At 38.0% G+C, this 6,560-nt stretch overlaps 1 long non-coding RNA gene across 1 annotated transcript; it reads right to left on the bottom strand.

Annotated features, from left to right (window-relative positions):
• Positions 1–840: 840 nt before the first annotated feature.
• Positions 841–2,000, bottom strand: LOC138172564 (uncharacterized). The gene is made up of 2 exons (XR_011171156.1): positions 1,535–2,000; positions 841–1,465 (listed from the first exon to the last, which is right to left on the bottom strand). It is a non-coding gene; the product is annotated as an uncharacterized lncRNA (long non-coding RNA).
• Between the last annotated feature and the right edge of the window lie 4,560 nt (positions 2,001–6,560).

Below are 6,560 nucleotides of genomic sequence, written 5' to 3'. Positions count from 1 at the left end.
TAGCTCACTTCTTTACATTATCTCACTTGTCCTTCTTCTTCCTAATATTTATGTGAGAAGGTTGCTATAAGTTTTATCATTATTATTATATGCCCATTTTACAGATTAGAAAACTGAGTCTCAAAGAAAGGAAATGACGATGTTTTGGTTATAGTGCTCTACATCACCCCATCCCTCATCACACCACAACCATTTGGAAGATATATAAACACATAAGTACAAATTCAATCAAATTAATCAAAACAAGCAATTTTTGGTATTTGTTATTGTGGTTGATTCTAGCTTTTAACAATCAGCCTCACCACAACCACCACCCACAAAGTACATTCCTAAATAAGCACTTAAACAAAACACCTGAGCTGTGACAGTACATCTTACTTTTCCCTTTTGTATTTTACCGATCAAACAATTATTTAGAAAATAATTGATTTTCATTAATAATTATCCATTAAACCAGATTGAAGCTTTTTTCATGTTTAAGTTGACAGACATGTGGGGCAAGTTTTGGTGCCCTACTAATTGACTTAATTCAAAGGCCCTCTGAACAAATTTCTTTAGCTGTCTTCTACTTTTCTAAACCCCTACAACCAAAATATCATGCTTTCTAGCCCCACAAGTCAGTTATACAGAAATCTAAATTTACATTTCTCCTGATGGAACCACAATAAAGGCAGACAAACTTATATTAAAAAGAAGAATATATTGGCTTCCACATTCTTCATTGAGGTTTCTAACAACAGAGAGGTAGCTTGCAACTTCTTCCAGCGATGAAGTAACAAAAAATTTTGGAACCCAAATGACCTCATGTAATGTAATGCCAAAAGAAGGCAACTTCCCAGGTTCAAAATACCAGCATAGGTGCTCTCTATTTTATTCAGTAACAAACCCAGAACAGAGAAGATCAAAACATGACATCATTCAAAATACAGCATTTACTAAGTGTGATTAAATAATCTCCAAGGCCTACCCCACCCCAGGACTTTCCAATCATTCAATCAATTACAAAGTCTCTGTTCCAAATACTTCTCCACCCCTAGGCTATACCTTAATTAAGTCCACCACAAAGCCCCTCTTCTCAAATGGAGATTAGTTTCCAAACATAAGTAAAATACATTCATTTGCTCAACCATAGAACACAAAAAGGTCAAAAGTTCCCCACCCCTGGATCACAATTGAATCTACCCCAGAGTTACATCAAGTTTAAACACAGCACTTAATACCCAAATGGAGGTCTTTTCTTCATCTTGACACGAGGCAAGTTCTCAGCAATCTTAGTTCCTGGAGAGACGAGGCTTAGCAAGGCCATAAGATACATTGCCAGTCCCTTCATGAATTTATTCTCTGTCTGTAGAACAGCCCTAGAACCCCTGAACACATTAGCAAAGCCCTCTCCCAGGATTTCTGTAAACATACAACAAGAAAATCCTTCTTCAGGGCTTCTGAACCAACAGAAAGGCTCCCAGACCTCTGCAACAACAGCACTGTCCTTCACCAGTGGACAGTATTCATTCTGTCTGCCGGACAGTCTCCAGACCCCTGCAACAACAGTACTGTCCCTCACCAGTGGACAGTATTCACTCTCAGTACTGTCCCTCACCAGTGGACAGTATTCACTCTCTGTCTGCAGGACAGTCTCAGGGCTTCTTAACCAAATGCCAGGTTCCAGGACTTCTTCAACAGGACAGTCTTTCACCAGTGGACAAATCTGGCAAAATAACATCAAAACAGACAGACAAAGTACCAGCAAAACAGCCATGTCTCCTCAGTCCTTGGCAGCTCAGGGGGCAGGTCTCAAAAGTCCAGGGCAATTCAAAGCGGCCACCAGCAATCCTCTTAGTCTCTCTCTCTCTCCACGAGGTGCTGCTTCCAAAAAAGATCTTCCGCCTCTCTCCAGTGTCTCTCCAAATCTACATCACCAGCTCCTCCCACTTCAGGACTTTCTTTTCACATCAACAAGCCCATCCCACAGGTGGGATTAACAAACTCTGGGTTTTAATACAATCAATTTGAAAACCAAGCCAGTACAGGGGAATCTTTAATTGCCATTACTATCACACCTCATTGGCTGTGACTTTAACATACAGTAAGAATACTGGCTATCCATAAGAAAAATGCTAGAATTCTGCCAAGGAAGCCAAGTGACTGAGAAGTCATGGCAGAGATCCCAAAGAACTTTTCCAGGAGCACTCAATTGTCAAAAGTCATGGGGTATTACTTATGGAAATGTTACCAGTGGTGTCTACCTGAAGTGTGCATTCTTTCTGCAACAGTCTTAATCAGATGTAATAAAGCCTTCACTTGAAGATTTCCAATGATGGTGAAACTGTCTCCCAAGGATCTGCACTGCATTCCTAGAAAATTCTAATTTCTAAGAATTTCTTTCTCATGCTGAGCCAAAAACAATCTCACTGCAACTCATTTGCCTCCCTTAGTTACTCCTATATCTTCTTCCTGGAGCCAAGAAGAACAAGTCTAATCTTTCATTCCTATAAAAGGCCTTTGGAGATTTGTAAATAGTTATTTCCCCTCTAAGTCTTTTCTTTTCTAGACTAACCATTTCTTGTGCTTTCAACAATTTTTTCTATCAAATGGTTTTAATTTCATAAACTTCTTATGAACACTTTAACTTTTTGATGTTTTTCATAAAATGTGGTATCCAGGACTCAACACAGTTCCTCAAATATGTTATCACCTGGACAGAGGACAGTTATCTCCCTTCCTCTAAATACCAGGCTTTTATTCATTTATCTTAACATCCAATTGGTCTAGCCATTCCACTGCTAATTTTACTGAACTTATATTCTAGTGGTTCTTTCTACTATAACATCCTACCATTTATTCCTCTTTTTTGAGTATGTTTGATCTGTAAAATGAGCATGATACTACTTCCACAACCACAGTCACAGAGCACTTCTCTTAAAAGTCATACAATGGTCTCCATGCCAAGGCTATTTTGTTCATGATGTTAGGGAACCTACACTGAAGATATTTTTGCAGTGACCAAAAATATTATTGCTTCTAAGAAGTAGCATTGTTGTTTGTTTTTTTTTCTCCCTAGCTCTTCCCTCTGAACATTTTCGCCTGGTGAAGAAGTTTATTTTAGGATGTCTTGTGTTTTCTGGAAACCATCCATAAGCTTAAGAAAAATATCAACTGTTGGTACGGATTTGGCTGAGAGACACTTCCATTTCTGTTCTATAGAGGCTTATTTAGGTGCTGTTTTTAGGGGCATCTTTCTATTGAAGAGAATATAGCATGAGATTCTAGTTAATTAGAACTGGAATCAAGGGTCATATTTAATCTCACCACTGAAAGGTAGTAGAAAATCTCTTTAGTGCAGATCTGAAAGGCTAGAAAATAAGTAAAAGACACAATCATATGATTTTTATATGGGAAAGGACCTTACAGATTAGCTATTTCAACCTGTTTATTTTAAACATAACAAGTCAAAAAGTTTTAGTGACCCCAATCTCTTTTTTCCCATATACTTTATTTTATTTTTAATTATGTTTTTATTTACTTCATTAATATTTACCAATTACATGCAAGGATTTTTAACTTTTTTTAAATTTTGGGTTTCAAATTCTTCCCCTTCTTCCCCCTCCCTTAAAAAGAAATTTGATATTAGTTATATATGTGAAGTCATACTAAATATATTTCTATACTAGCCATATTGCAAAAGAAAACAGAAAAAAAAACAGGAAAAATAATGTATAAAAAGTATGTTTCATTCTTCATTCATTGTTCATTGATTCTCTCTCTCAGTGTGGATAGCTTTTTTCATCACAAGTCCTTTAAACTGGAAGCAGAGTTCTACTGGGGCAAAAAGCTCAAAAGTCAAATAATTGAGTGAAAACAAAAGAGAGCAAAGCAAGCAGAGCAATCTGACTTTTGACTCCTTTTTTGGGGGACAAAAAGTATCAAAGCATGGAACAAAAGGAAGACAACAAAGTCAGAATATCTGCACCAAAAGCTTCCAAAAAAATATGAATTGGTTACTGGCCAAAGAGGAGCTTAAGAAGAATTTTGAAAACCAAATAAGAGAAGAGGAGGGAAAATTGGAAAAAGAAATGAGAAGGATGCAAGAAAATCATGAAAAGATATGCTCCAGGGCGTGGAGTCAAGATGTCGGAGGAGAAACAGGACCTCTGCACAGCTCTGGCTCTCACCACCTCCAATCCATGTAAAAGGGGACTCTGAACAAACTTTGGAGCTACAAAACCCACAAAATGACACAGAGAAGCTAACCTCCCTCTGAGGACAGCCCGGCAGGCCAGCAGCAAGCAGACAGCAAAGCACACTGCGAGTTGAGTCCAGGCCCGCATGAGCCGGAGGTTTTAGCCCCAGGGTGGGCCTGACGAGCTACCAGCTGGAGGAGCTCCTGATCACCAGCAACTGTGGCCATTTCCAGTTTATAAACGCATAGGTGTGAAGGACAAAGTGAGAGGACAGTGCAGTGCGGAATTTGGGCCACAGTAGTTGGGAGTGTGTTGGATTTTGACCCTGGAGCGAGAAGCCACCGAGGAGGTGATGCTGTGCAGCATCACGTAGCATCTTCAGCTCCTGGCCTGCAGACTGTAGGGGGACCAAGTGACCCGTCAGAGGGATAATTTTCCTTGTTTAAACCTGCTTGGATCTGGATTGCCGTCTAGGGTGCAGGTCATGGGGTGTGTGACCAGCTTGGAAGAGCATGTGGAGGCATCAGAGAGGGCATCTAACTAATACCTCTGACATCTTAGAAAACCCCAGCTTTTGGGACAGAAGTTCCCTGTCTAGTAGAAGAGTCCTACTGTGGCAAAAAAAAAAAAGCCCAAAGGTGAAATAATTGACTGACAACATGACCAGACAAAGGAAAAAAAGCAAACAGAAGAATCCAACATTAGACTCCAGTTTTGGGGAAAAAAGAAACAAAACAAGGAACAGGAGGAATACAGTGAAGTCAGATCTCCTGAACCAAAAGTTTCAAAGGAAAATACAAGCTGGTTACAGGCCATAGAGGAACCTAAGAAACAGATAAGAGAAGTGGAGGAAAAATTGGGCAGAAAAATGAGAAGGATGCAAGAAAATTATGAAATGAGATTCAACATCTTGACTGAGGAAAAAAAACACCTTAAAAATAGATGAACTCAAATGGCAAAAGAGGCTCAAAAAGGCAATGAGGAGAAGAATGCCTTAAAAAGCCGAATTTGCCAGATGGAAAAAGAATCTCAAAATCTCAATTAAAAGAATTATTCATTCAGAATTAGATTGGAGGAAATGGAAGCTAATGACTTTATGAGAAATCAAGATATTTTTAAACAGATACAAACAAATGAAAGAATAGAGGGCAATGCAAAATATCACATGGGAAAAAAAGTACTGACCTAAAAAAATAGATCCAGGAGAGATAATTTAAAAATTATTGGACTACCTGAAAGCCATGATCAAAGAAAGAATCTAGAAATCATCCTCCAAGAAATTTTCAAGGAAAACTGCCCTGATGTTTTAGAAGCAGAGGGCAAAATAGAGGTTGAAAGAATCCACCGAACACCTCCCCAAAAGGATCACAAAAAGAAAATTCCTAGGAATATTATAGCCAATTCCAAAATTCTCAGATCAAGCAGAGAATATTACAAGCAGTCAGGAAAAAACAATTTAAATATTATGGAAACACAATCAGGATAACCCAAGATCTGGAAGCTTCTACATTGAGGGATTGAAGGGCTTGGAATGTGATATTCCGGAGGGCAAAGAAACTGGGATTAAAACCAAGAATCACCTACCCAGCAAAACTGAGTATCATATTTCAGGGAAAAATATGTTCATTCAGTGGAATAGAAGACTTTCAAGCATTCTTGATGAAAAAAAAACAGAGTTGAATAGAAAATTTGATATCCAGATACAAGAAGCAAGAGAATCATGAGAAGATAAACAGGGAATAGAAATTATTAGGGTCTTATCAAAGTTGAACTATTTGTATTCCAAATGGAAAAACAATAATTGTAATTTATAAAACTTTTCTCAGTATGAAAATAGTTGAAAGGAATAGAATTATATATACATATATACTTACATACATATATATATATATATATATATATATATATATGTCTATATTGGAGGGTAAATGGGCATACAAATATATAAACGAATGTGTGTAACTATGTTTACAATTGTACATAGATAGAGGGCACAGGACAAATTTAATAGGATGGGATGAAACTTAAAAGGTGAAATTAAGAGGTGAGAGAGGAATATGATGAGAGGAGATTGGGAGAGACAGAATGGGGTAAACTATCTCATATAGAAGAGGCAAGGGAAAATGGTTACAATGGAGGGGAAGAATAGGAAGGCAAAAGGGAATGGGTCAATCTTATTCTCATTGAATTTGGCTTGGGGAGGGAATGGAATGCACACTAAATAGGTATCTTACCCTACAGAAGAATAGGGGGGAAAGGGATGACAGGGATGACAAGGGATGGAAGGGAGGCCATGTTGGGGGGCATAGAGAAGATGGAAGGAAAGAATTTTGAAAAGTACGGGATCAAAGTAAAGAACATATAAAATCAATAAAAGAACCT

The sequence above is a fragment of the Petaurus breviceps genome, unplaced genomic scaffold (genome assembly GCF_028583685.1).
Source record: "Petaurus breviceps papuanus isolate PSGF00001 unplaced genomic scaffold, PetGlider_PUasm1.0 551, whole genome shotgun sequence".
NCBI classification, from domain to species: domain Eukaryota; kingdom Metazoa; phylum Chordata; class Mammalia; order Diprotodontia; family Petauridae; genus Petaurus; species Petaurus breviceps.
This window is presented reverse-complemented; position numbering and strand designations above follow the sequence as displayed.